Source organism: Mytilus trossulus, chromosome 3 (assembly GCF_036588685.1).
Source record: "Mytilus trossulus isolate FHL-02 chromosome 3, PNRI_Mtr1.1.1.hap1, whole genome shotgun sequence".
In the NCBI taxonomy this organism is placed as follows: domain Eukaryota; kingdom Metazoa; phylum Mollusca; class Bivalvia; order Mytilida; family Mytilidae; genus Mytilus; species Mytilus trossulus.
The window spans coordinates 83,129,493-83,142,066 of NC_086375.1; positions in this window are offsets into that span (position 1 = coordinate 83,129,493).

Below are 12,574 nucleotides of genomic sequence, written 5' to 3' on the forward strand. Positions count from 1 at the left end.
TCTTTATTTTAAAATCACGCAACAGATCTGATGACGATTTAAAAATCATCTTGCTGCATCTTGGAGAATAGAAAACTTATAATTATAATGTGTAGCTCTTTTTGTTGAAGAATCAAACACATTTTATGATAAATAATCCTGAGCAGTCGCATTAGTGGAGATGTAGTTCCAGAAACACGCCGTGTGGTGGTGGTGTATCCTATACAGGGCATAATGAATACAATCCTCTGAAATAAGATGATTGACGGTTTCCAAATATTTCTATTTATATCTATATTACTGGAATTAATTATAATGCCCTTGAATGATTACGTTGTATATTCCACTCCATGAAGCAAGTACATATATACGGATATTTACAATATGCTTGATTACGTAAAATTTAAATTGCTTTGTTTTAATTAACTGAAATTTAAGTAGGCTGATTGAGAACAATATCATTTCCGTGTATTTGATAAATTCTACTGAATGTGAAAAAAATCATCGGCAATTGCTATAAAAGATCAACTATAATCGTATGTAAGCATTTACGAAATATAACTTCAATACGAGACATGGATGTTACAAATGTTTACGTATTTCTTTTAACTTTCTTCAATGTAATATTAGAAGTATCTTGTCAATGTAAGTATATGATATATTTGATTCTTCTTTTTTTTAATAACAAATTATCGGATAACTTTCAAAAAGGTAATCTCACTTTGAATTTAAATGTTTTATTTATCATTTTTGTTTGCAAAATATATATAAAAAAAAACGTTAAAGCAATAATTACCAGTATTTTTGTTTCTGATTTTAACAACAGCAATATTTTTCCTTTTAGCTGCACAAGAGGAATGTCCTGCAACCTATCATCAATGTACAGGTGGCACTTGGTGTTGTCCGGAAGGTCTTTATTGCACTGGAACATCTCTATGTATATCAATTAAGTAAGTAAATTGTAATTAATCACCTCAAAAGTCGTTAATTTTCATTATCGATCCTTCCTGCACTTCGTCTATATGTCCAATATGCAAGATTTCTTGTTTTAGTTTGTTTGGCTTTCTCTTTATGTGTATTTTTTGTGGGGAGTCCTGTCTTTTTAACGTTTATCCCAAGCCTCCTTTTCAAAATTGAAAATATAAATAGGGAATGTGTCTAAAACACAAACCACGACCACTGGTCAAAACATAGCAGAAGGCCAACAATGGTTCTTAATATATTATCTATATTTTATTATTGTAGTATGTCATGGGTAAAACATGTAATGTACTTTATTTTTTGTACTTCAGTGGTATGATAGTTTTGGTGATATTGGCATCTGTAGGACTTGGAATTTTGCTTGCAGTTGTTTGTGTTGTTTATTCAAAATGCACAGGTTAGTTTAAATTGTTTATCGTTAAATCTATTTTCAAAATATTTTATTTAAACCATGCAAGATCTGCGAGAGTTATTTATAAGGGAAGTTATTATAATATCTTTATTTTGTATAAATATCTTTTTTTTTCTGACTGCAGTGTACGAGTGAAAAACGTCGCCAGTTATTGTAATGACTTTATAACGTAATGATATATTTGTTACTCTCTGTATTACAATGAGTTATGTAATACAGCTGACATTAATATATACGTTTAATTATAATGGTAAACGGTAAAACAAAAACCAGAACCTTAATAATCAAAATCATATTGTCACAAGCTGTTATGTATGCACTACTACGTGCAATGTCTCCATCAACATCCTGTTATAAAACAAAAAGGTTTATCTTAGCATTACTGAACATACAGCTACATTGTATACGAGCTCTCTTCTAGTTAAGTTTAAAAACCATAACATACACATAATAGCACTATATACAGAGGGTACTTCTTGGCTAAGAAATAGATCGGATAAAACGGCTTGCAAAATATTATAATTTTCAATGTCGAGGTACAATTAGGGAGGAATGTATTATAGTGACGACATTTTATAAAGGATTTGTCACACTTTTGTTATCTGAAAGTAGTGTTTTAAGCTATCAAAACGCGATCATTATTAAATGAATAACAATGCTTCTATGCCTCAGATAATTAAATTAAAATGTCCTCTAAAAATTAATAGGAACATATTTTAAAAGAAATTCCGAATTTTTTACTTCTAATATCTTGTTATTTTAATATCTATCAAACACCTTCAGTTGTTTATAAGTTGTCACTACAAAATATTTTTTTTAAGAATATTGCATTTAGCTTTTCATAACTAACAAAACGTAACGTTAAACAATTCAAAATATAACAACAATAGTTCCATTTCAATAACAAGATTTCTTTCCCTCGACTCCCTTATATATGTAGTTATTATCAACAATGTACAGTACTATGTCTTCCAAACTGTATACAATAAGAATATAGAACAAAACATTATAGAAATATTTATCTGTTTGTTATATATTCGTAACACACACCATGTTTATTGTAGATATAAAACACAAGAAAATACAAGTAAGACCAGCGAAACAACATGCTACCATTACCGAAAAAAGTGGAACTCATCATTCGCCACCATATTACGTTGTTTGACGTGTATATTCCTTCTTTTATTTCAAATTTTGCATAATCACAGAGAATGCGAGATGAATAGATATACACCGTAAAGAAGTATAGATTCCATGTACAATTAACATTTGTTCTTGGGTTACTAGCGATTAAATCATCGGGTGTACCAACGTTTAAAGTATCAGCTGTAAAAAAATAAGCAGTTAATTTACATGGATTTAACATACCTTCCCTATATCGGCGGTGTCACAGTTAATGTGCATGGATGGAACATACTTTATAAGTATCAGCGGTACGACAGTTGATCTATATGTATGAAATATACCTTCCAAGTATCAGTGGTATGACAGTTGATTTAAATAGATGGAACATACCTCCTAAGTATCAGCGGTGTGAAAGTTGATTACATGGATAGTACCTACCTTCCCAGAATCAGTAGTACAGTTTAAGTAAAAGAAAATGACGATAGCACCAGAATCGATGTCTGCGATGCAAAGGTTTTAGATGAACTAAGTGTGTTGTACCTTAAATTTGATAGAGCAATCAGGTGTTAAGTTCATCTACATCACTACAATTATTGTTTTAGGTATGATATTAGATGTGTAATAAAAAGTAAAACAAAACTAGCATTTGTTTTTCATTAGACCTAAAATGTGTTTGCTTTTAAACAACTTAACTGATGTCAAATTGATGTTTATGTTGAATTTCGTCTGAGGTTGATATACGTTGTGTGTATCTGCTCTTGACGTGTGATACATAGAGAATATAATATGGCAAAGTCGTTTCCTCCCGAGAAAATAATATCATCACAATGCCTTTAGACCCAAGGGATGCTATTGGCCGAGTGTGATACGGCATTAGGATTTTACCATGTTTATACGCTTTATCAAATAATTAGATTGGAGAGTATATTAGAACTGCTCACTGATCTAAAGCACCTTGGGTACCTTCAGATTGGGTTAACTTTCTATTTGCGTCCTGTAGTCCACAGAAATATTTTGTTTATTGTATTTTTCTTTAGTTGTGTTTTGTTTTCATTTTTCATTCAGTTCTTTTTCTTCTTCTTTAGTTATGTTATACTATATATTTATATACAATACTAGGTCAATGTCAATGGAAATTTTTGTTTGTTTGAGGCTAAGAAACTGGGGAAGGGCATTTTACCAATTGAAATTGACATACTATTGTTTTTCCACTGCAACTTAAGTGGATTTCTAATATTTTGGCCACGAGCATCACTAAAGAGACATGTATTGTCGAAATGCGCATCTGGTGCAAGAAAATTGGTACCGTTAATTTTATTAAGTGAATACATGGAAAGTTTTTTAAATTGAAACACAAATATTAGATTTATTTTCATTCCTTGATAATTGTAGAAAAAATATTCTATGATGAAATTGACATTGCACAGAATATAGATGTTACTATATTTAGAAAATATACACAACTAGTTGCAATATAAATCATTCGGAATAAAACCTATCAATAAAAAAAATTAGTTACAACATATTCGAACACATTTGCCCGAATCTCTGAAGATGTCGTCTAACAAAATACTTGATTTTATTAAACTATTGAACAGATTATGACAAAACTTTACATTAAAAAAACAGCATTTTAAATAACAAACAAATCACTCAATTTATTCCACAAAAAAGTCTTATTTATGTGTAATACCACCAAATCATAGAAGGTCACATCCGGTTGCATACAAAAAGGGTCGAATAAAATTATTACCTAGAATTTAACTGGTGTAGTTAATTTATTTTACACATTACAGAAAAAAAAACATTGTGTCATAATCATACTTATTGGGTATTTCAAGGCCTCATTCTTATTTTATTTGGTGTTTACATAAAAAAAAATGGAAACTTGAGTGTACATGGTTACTAAAACGTGTCAGAGCGGGAAAAGAATTAGTGAGTATGTGTTTGGTTAACTTCCAGTGATGGTTATTATCTTATATGCAATGAGATGATATGTGAAATGTTTTCTAGTGCTGGACAGGATAAAAATTTGCCCGCGCAAATATGTCTTTATTTGGAATGAAAATAAATTCTGCACATTTCTTTTGAAAAGTACAAATTTAAAAAAGACTAATATGGGATAATAATGATGGTATTTTACTTCTTCTTATTGTATTTTTGTTGTTGGACGATTAAGTTCCCGTCCACCTTTACTCTTCTTTTTTTTAATATAGATGTATTTCGATTTGTATCCATCTTATGAGTTTAAAAGTCTTTGTAAACTGATATTTATAGTTAGTTCGTATGCTGTATTGTTTCATCACTGTCAAAGACAAGGGCAGGATTATGCGCTGACAAACATGTTAAATACCGTCAAATTTGTTATTTGACTGTACCAAGTCAGGAGCCTGTAGTACAGTGGTTGCTGTTGGTTCATGTCTGTTATTTGTTTTTTCGTTAAGTGTTAGGCCGTTAGTTTTCTCAATTGAATCGTTTCATATTTTTCATGTCGGGGCCTTTTATGGTCCACCATATAGTACGAGTTTTTTCTCATTCTTGAAAGCCGTACGGTTGCCTATAATTACATCCAATTCATATGCGTTTTGGTAAATGGTAGTCTCATACAATCAAACCACATCTCCTTAATTTTTTTTATATAAAACAACATTTTTTTTAAAAATGGTATCATTACGGCATATCAAATAAATCATAAAATATTAAGAACAAGCAAAGTATAATCAATTAAAAACCAATTGTTCAGTGACCATTTGAAAGTCTTCCACTTAATTTTTATCAATTATTGACGAAGAGCTACTTTGGGTTCACTTGAAGTTACTTTTGGCGTCAGACAATAGGTTTCTTCATACTGATTCCAAATTAAATCGTTTCTATCTACGTATGGCAGTAATACGGGAGATATGGGGTACTTCCGGTTACGTGAAATTCACTTTAAGTCTAAAATGATGGGTTTAAGTATGCTTATTTATAAATTATTTATATGTACCTATCCATGAAACTAGTGCAAAGATAGCTAATGCCGGTTTACTCAAGGTCACTTCCGGTTGATATTTTTCAAGGTCACATGTCAACCAACAGTTTTAAAAAGATCCTATGGCCATATCTTGTACCAGGTTAGAGTAATAATCGAATATGAGGAAGGTGCAACCTTACATGCAAGCTTACCAAGACTATGTGCTACATATTGATTGATTGTTGGTTTGCTTAATATCCAGTGGCAAATATTTCATGCATGTTCAGGATGAATGTCCTACATCATATATATATTGCTTTTGTCTGAAACATTTCCGGTCCAATAACTCTTATTATATGTCATTGGATGGTTTCAGAGCAAATATATCATATCTTAATCACAATAAGACAAACAGTACAATCACAAAAACTCCAAGGAAAATTCAAAACGGAAAGTCCTTAATCAAATGGCAAAATCAAAAGCTCAAACACATCAAACAAATGTATAACAACTGTAATATTCCTGACTTGGTACAGATACTTTTTTTAATGTAGAAAATGGTGGATTGACCCTGGTTTTATAACATTTTGCACTAGTTCTTTTATATGTATCTATCAAAGTGACAAATGAGATCAAGAGACAAAGAACAAGGAAAAATAAAAAAAGGAGCATATGACCTTGATCTTTGACCTTGACCTAATTTTCTACTATTTAGACGAAGGAATTTAAATCAAAAGATCCTCGATATCTATCACCTATGGTTTATCAGATATAAATGCATATCACTGATTTCAAATGCATTAGGAGAAATAACTCTCATATGGAGTCTTCGTATTGCTTCAGTCAAAATTGAAGATAAAAACCTGAGGATTTTGTAATTTTTTGTAAAAAAAAATCGCTTTTTTTCACCGTTACGGAAAATATCTCACACAAAGTGTTCTGGGAGATAATTTTTACAGTTAAAAGACTTCGACTAATCAAAACCAGTCTCATAACTGTTCGATATTATATGCAAAAAATCTAAGAATAGTGGAAAGAAATAATAATATAGTATCAAAGAATGTTTGCAGTAAGTAAGGTATTATTATTGTTTTAGAGAGATCATTATCGGACAGTAGTTATAGCATTTTTGAAAATAATCATCGTTGAATCTAATTTAACGTATTAGGCATAGTGTCATTATAAATTTTGTGAGCAAGACAATTAATTAAAGTCAAAAATTTGTAAGGGTACCGCAGAACCCAGTGTCTCGCCTTCTTTTGCTGTAAATTGCAGGCTCAACAAAAATGAGAGAAAAAATCAATAAAAATATTCTGCTTGATACTATCTTTTGATTGTAAGAAGCTTCTGTCCAAGTTTTGAAAAAATCCAGGATAGCTTATGAATCTAATAAATGTTTTAAAAACTTTAACTGTATGGATTTAATGTTAACTGGAAAAAAAAAATAAGTCCATTTATAAGTAAAATACAGATACACAGGTACAAAATATTCACAAAATTTCCTTCTAGATACTAGTTTTTGATCATAAACAAGCTTCTGTCCAAGCTTGGTACAAATTAAAAATAGTATAAGAGAGTATATAAAAAAAAATTAACCACAGAGTGAATGTGTTATTTCCTGGTAGAAAATCTAAGTCCATTTAAAGTAAAATACGGAAAAAATGGAATTTTAATTTGACAAAATTTACTTCTGGATACTATCTTATGATCATAAACAAGCTTCTCTCCAAGTTTGGTAGAAATCCAGTATGGTTTAAGAAAGTTATTAAAATTTCAAAAACTTTAACCACAGAGTGAATATTTGTGGACGCCGCCGACGATGACGGAATGTAGGATCGCTTAGCCTCGCTTTTTCGACTAAAGTCGAAGGCTCGACAAAAAAGGATCACGTGGTCTTTAAAGGTTTAATGGAATGTAAACAAACAAAATACACCAAAATTTTACAACAAAGAAATTATTAAACAATACCTTTAATGACCAAAAAGAAAAAAAATGTTAAAAATCTGCCACAGAGACAATGATTCGGGAAAAAAAAACTCTGAGCAAAAGGGAATGACGAAAAGAAAACAGTCCACTAAGTCTATACACATAAGTTTTTAAAAAAAAACACATACAATTAGTTCATGATCTCAGATGCTGCTTCAAATGTATCACTAAAAGATATTCGTATGTCATTAATTTAAGATTAATATGATACTTACAACTGAAGGTAAATGTTATCAAACAAAGCTTAATTCTAATATTTTGTTATACTTTTCATTTATTTTTGTCTTTTGTTAAACGTTGCTTTCATAATCAATTCATTGTAAGCTTTATTTTAAATATGTACTTCTTATAATATCAACAAGTGCAATGAAATAAACTCATCATAGATACCAGGATTAAATTATATAAATATCTCAAACTTAATATGTGTCATGGTTTTCATTTTCAACAAGTTCATAATTCAAGCAACTGATCTGATGACAATTTTCTATTCATATTGCTTCATCTCGGAAACTGTACGAATTATAATACAAACTCCTTGTGTTGAGGTAGCTAGCATACTTTCATTAAAACATTGTCTGTATAATTCCCATGAGTGTACTTATAGTTCCAGTTACATGCCGCGTGGTAGTGACGTATTCTTTTCACGAAATCATGAATGAAATCCTCTGAATAAAAATTATTGACGGTTTCCAAATGATTCTATTTATACATACATTACTGGAATTAATCGTAATGCCCTTGAATGGTTACGTTGTATTTTCCACTTCATCAAGCAAGTTTATACATACGGATATAACAATATGCTTGATTACGCAAAATTTAAATTGCTTTGTTTAAATTAGCAGAAATTTAAGACGAATGATTGGGAACAATATCATTTCCGTGTATGTATTAAATTCACATGAATCTGCAAAAATCATCGGCAATAGGTATAAAAGATAAAATATAATCATATGTATGCATTTACGAAAAATAACTCAAATAACAGACATGGATGTAACATATGTTTACGTATTTCTCTTAACTTTCTTCAATTTAATATTAGAAGTATCTTGTCAAGGTAAGTACTAATCTATATACTATGTTTAATTCTGTTTTTCTCAGATGCAGTTACTATTAAAAATATCAGATTTGGCCTGAATTTTTTTTTAAATTTTGCTGTCAACAATAAGTTATATGGATCATTGATTTATTTTGTCTCTCCCATAATAATCGAGTCGACAAACAGTGTAGAGAAGGAAATATAAAGATTGATAAGTAGTTGAAAACCTATATTTTTATATACGAGATTTTTCTTCTTTTTTTTTTTTAAATGTTATTAGAAATTGTCGAATGAACCTTTAGATTAAAATATTGAAAACAACACGTTATTAATTTCTTGCGTCCGAAGCGCTTTTCTGGATTTACCTTCATCAGGAACGCTCAAAGCCAAACATTTGAAATCCAAAGATGTATAAGTACCGAAACCGTTGAAGAGCTGTATGTCAAAAATACCTAAAATAAATAGCCAAATTCATCTAAAGCCAAAGGTATACTTACTGTCGGTTTAATTGCTTTTAGTTGGTAATTATTTTTTATTATTTTATAATTCTTAATTAATATCTAGAATTTCTCAGATAGTCGACTTTAAGCCATAGTTGAGTATAAATTGTCTTTTTTCGATTTTAAAATAATCAACAATATTTTTCATTTTAGCTGCACAAGAGGAATGTCCAGCAACCTACCATCAATGTACAAGTGGCACTTGGTGTTGCCCAGAAGGTCTTTATTGCACTGGAACAGCACTATGTATCTCAATTAAGTAAGTTAATTGTAATTAATTATCTCAAAAGTCGTTGATGATCTTAATCGAGCATGTGAGGTCTTCTTGTCTCTGTTGAGTGTGTAATGTAATAGACTTTAAGATATCATGTAAAGATAACATGCTAAATTCTAATGTAAAAAAGCCAACAGATAATAAATATTTATATTTACTTTATTTGGCACTTATTGTTCGTGTGTTTTAGCTATATGCATTAAGTGTGGATGTTCAAACATTTGAACTTGTTTTTTAGTGTTTTTCGTATGGGCACCTTCAATTGTCAAATTGCATGACGCATGTTGTTTGTTTGGTGCAGTATTGGCGATTATCCCACGGCCATTCATGGGTCTTATGTTATCTATAGGTTATAATTGAAGTATGTAATGGGTAAAGCATTTAATGAACTTTATTTTTGTATTTCAGTGGTATGATAGTATTGGTGATATTGGCATCTGTAGGACTTGGAATTTTACTGGCCGTTGTTTGTGTAGTTTATTCTAAATGTACAGGTAAGTCTGAATTGTTTATCGTTAAGGTTAGTTTCTTCAAATTTTGTAAAATAAAATATTGTGTTTGTTTTATGGGCAAACAAATTCTTGGTTTGATTGAGATATTTATGCAGGCAGTCATAACGTATAAACCGTTCTTGACTTGCTGTTTACGAGTAAGATTTGTTGCCAGTCATTATAATTCCGTACAAAAATACCCGTTACTACCTATTAGGGTGCGATATGTAGCACAGCTGATTGTAATATCTACGCTTATTTCGAGTGATAATTGTCCAAAAACAACAAAACCTAAACAATCAAAATCTTACTGTCACAATCAATCTATTAAATATGTATGCACTTCTATGTGCAATTTCACCATCATCATCCATTTTTATAATTGGTCGAAACGTATTATGACAAGACTTTTTTAATGAATTTTGTAACATGACAGTAGTTTTATCAAGCTATCAAAACACGAACGATGTAGTGGAAATAACAGTGTTTTTAATGAATCATGTTGTCAGGGAATTCATCTTTCAAAAGACATTACAAATGCGTTTACTTGTCAAATATTGTTGTTTTGATTTTTACCTATCGCCTTCAATTTTAAATTATTCGACATTATAAAATGTAGTGTTAAGTGTAAATGATTTTTTTTACAACTGAAAAAACACTATCAAAAAGTAAAAAGATAGAAAGTTTGATTTCATTGCAATAACAAGATTGCTTTCCTTCCCTTAGGTTTATAATAACTTTACTTCAATTAAGTGCAGCAATATGTATACAAAATTTTATAAATGGAATATTTGCCTTTCATTCATACATTACTTATATACAATATATTCATTGTAGAGATAAAACACAAAACAATACAAGTGAGACCGGCGAAACAACATGCTACTATTCCCGTAAAAAGTGGAACTCATCATTCGCCACCATATTACGTTGTTTAACGTGTATATTCATTCTTTTATTCAAAAATATGTATAATCATAGAGAATATGAGATGAATAGATATACACCGTAAAGAAGTGTAGAATGACGTACATTTAACATTGTTACTTGCGTTACTAGCGATTCAGTCTTCGGGTATACCTTCACTTCTAGTATCAACGTTCTTCCAGTTGAATGGAGCTAACATTATTTCCGTATTGGAGATGTGACAGTTGATTTACATGAATCGAACCTACCTTCCCTGTATCAACGGAATGACAGTGATTTATATGGATAGAACATACTTTCTCAGTATCAGCGGTGTGATAGTTGATTTATATAGATAGACCATACCTTCCAAGTATCAGCAGAAAAGTTGATTAACATAGTTGGAACCTATCTTCTCAGAATCAGCAGACGTACAGAAAGAAAAAGACGGTTACTACTGAATTGATGTCTTTGATGCTAAGGTTAAAATAAACTAAATGTGTGTTTCCTTAAATTTGACGTGGCAAGCCATTGTAAAGTTCACCAATATCACTGCAATGATTGTTGGTATATTAGCCATGTAATGTAATAAAAAAATAATAAAATGAGTGCTTTTCTTTCATAAGGCCTACATGTGTTTTTATCAACTACATGTACTTGGCTAATGTCGTGATAATTATATGATGAACGAAAGCACAGTTAAATTACAGTCATTTTTATTTGCTTTTGATATGGTGCCCTTATGCCTTCAAGATGTAATGTGAGTGTAAGGCTTCGGATAATAATTAACGTCTATAAGATTACTCTAAATTTGATTTATTATAATCTCCAGTGAAGGGGGATTGATATAGTGACTTTTTGTTTGCTTTATTATTCCTTTATTAGCAGTGGACAAGGGGTACATAAATAATATTCGCATGGGTCTGAAAATATGTAAAAAAAAAAAAAAAGTAGGGAGAGAATATCAAAGATATGCGATCAGCAGCTTATACCAAGAAACAATAAGAAATTGCATGAAACAAAAAATGACGAGCTCGTGACTAAAGAATGACACAGCTTACAGTGTATTTCGTGTGTTAACGAATTAATGTGGCTACATATGGTTTTTATTATTAATGGGAGGTGACCCACGTCAAGGAGCAAAAGGCGACCAATGAAACTTAAATTACACATGTCAATAACCTTGTACGCTTAATATTCTATGCACGATACGTCTCTTATTTATAATAATACATATTTCAGAACATGTTGATATAGACAGGGTTTTACCCCCGTAGAGTTTTTATTTCATATATATGAATATTATATTTTGTCCAGATATTTCTTTCAAGTTTACAGGCTCAAGAATGATTTATATATTACTGAATAGGTGACCCTGTACCAATAATCTTGATGGCATAAATGTAAAATTGTGTTCTATTTATACTATGTTGTCTTCTTTGAAACCAATCGTACGTGTAGTTTTAGAAAAGCTAGTAGTAGAAATAAAAAGTAATAATGGTTTAATCCATTTGTAAAGGTAGTATTGCATTAAATCACTAGGAAAAGTGTCGAATAATGAATCTTGTATTGGTTGCTTTACGTTCGGAGAGAGATATATAAATAAATGCAACATTAGTATACAGGTATTCGGGGGAAACACATTAACCATAAGAGGAAAACAAAGGAACAACAGGAACACTGAAGTACAGCAAAAACAAACGCCAACACACATAGATACGAACTATTTGATAACAACTGCAATATTCCTGACTCGGTACAGGACCTTTTTAGAAATAAATGTTGGCTTTAATTATTTATAAATAAGCATTTTCAATTCACAGAGAAAATGCATATGTAAAGTGAAAATATTATTGAGCATCTGGTGACACATAATTCTTACACAATAAAAACAGAATCGGAACCAAATGGCGAACACGGTC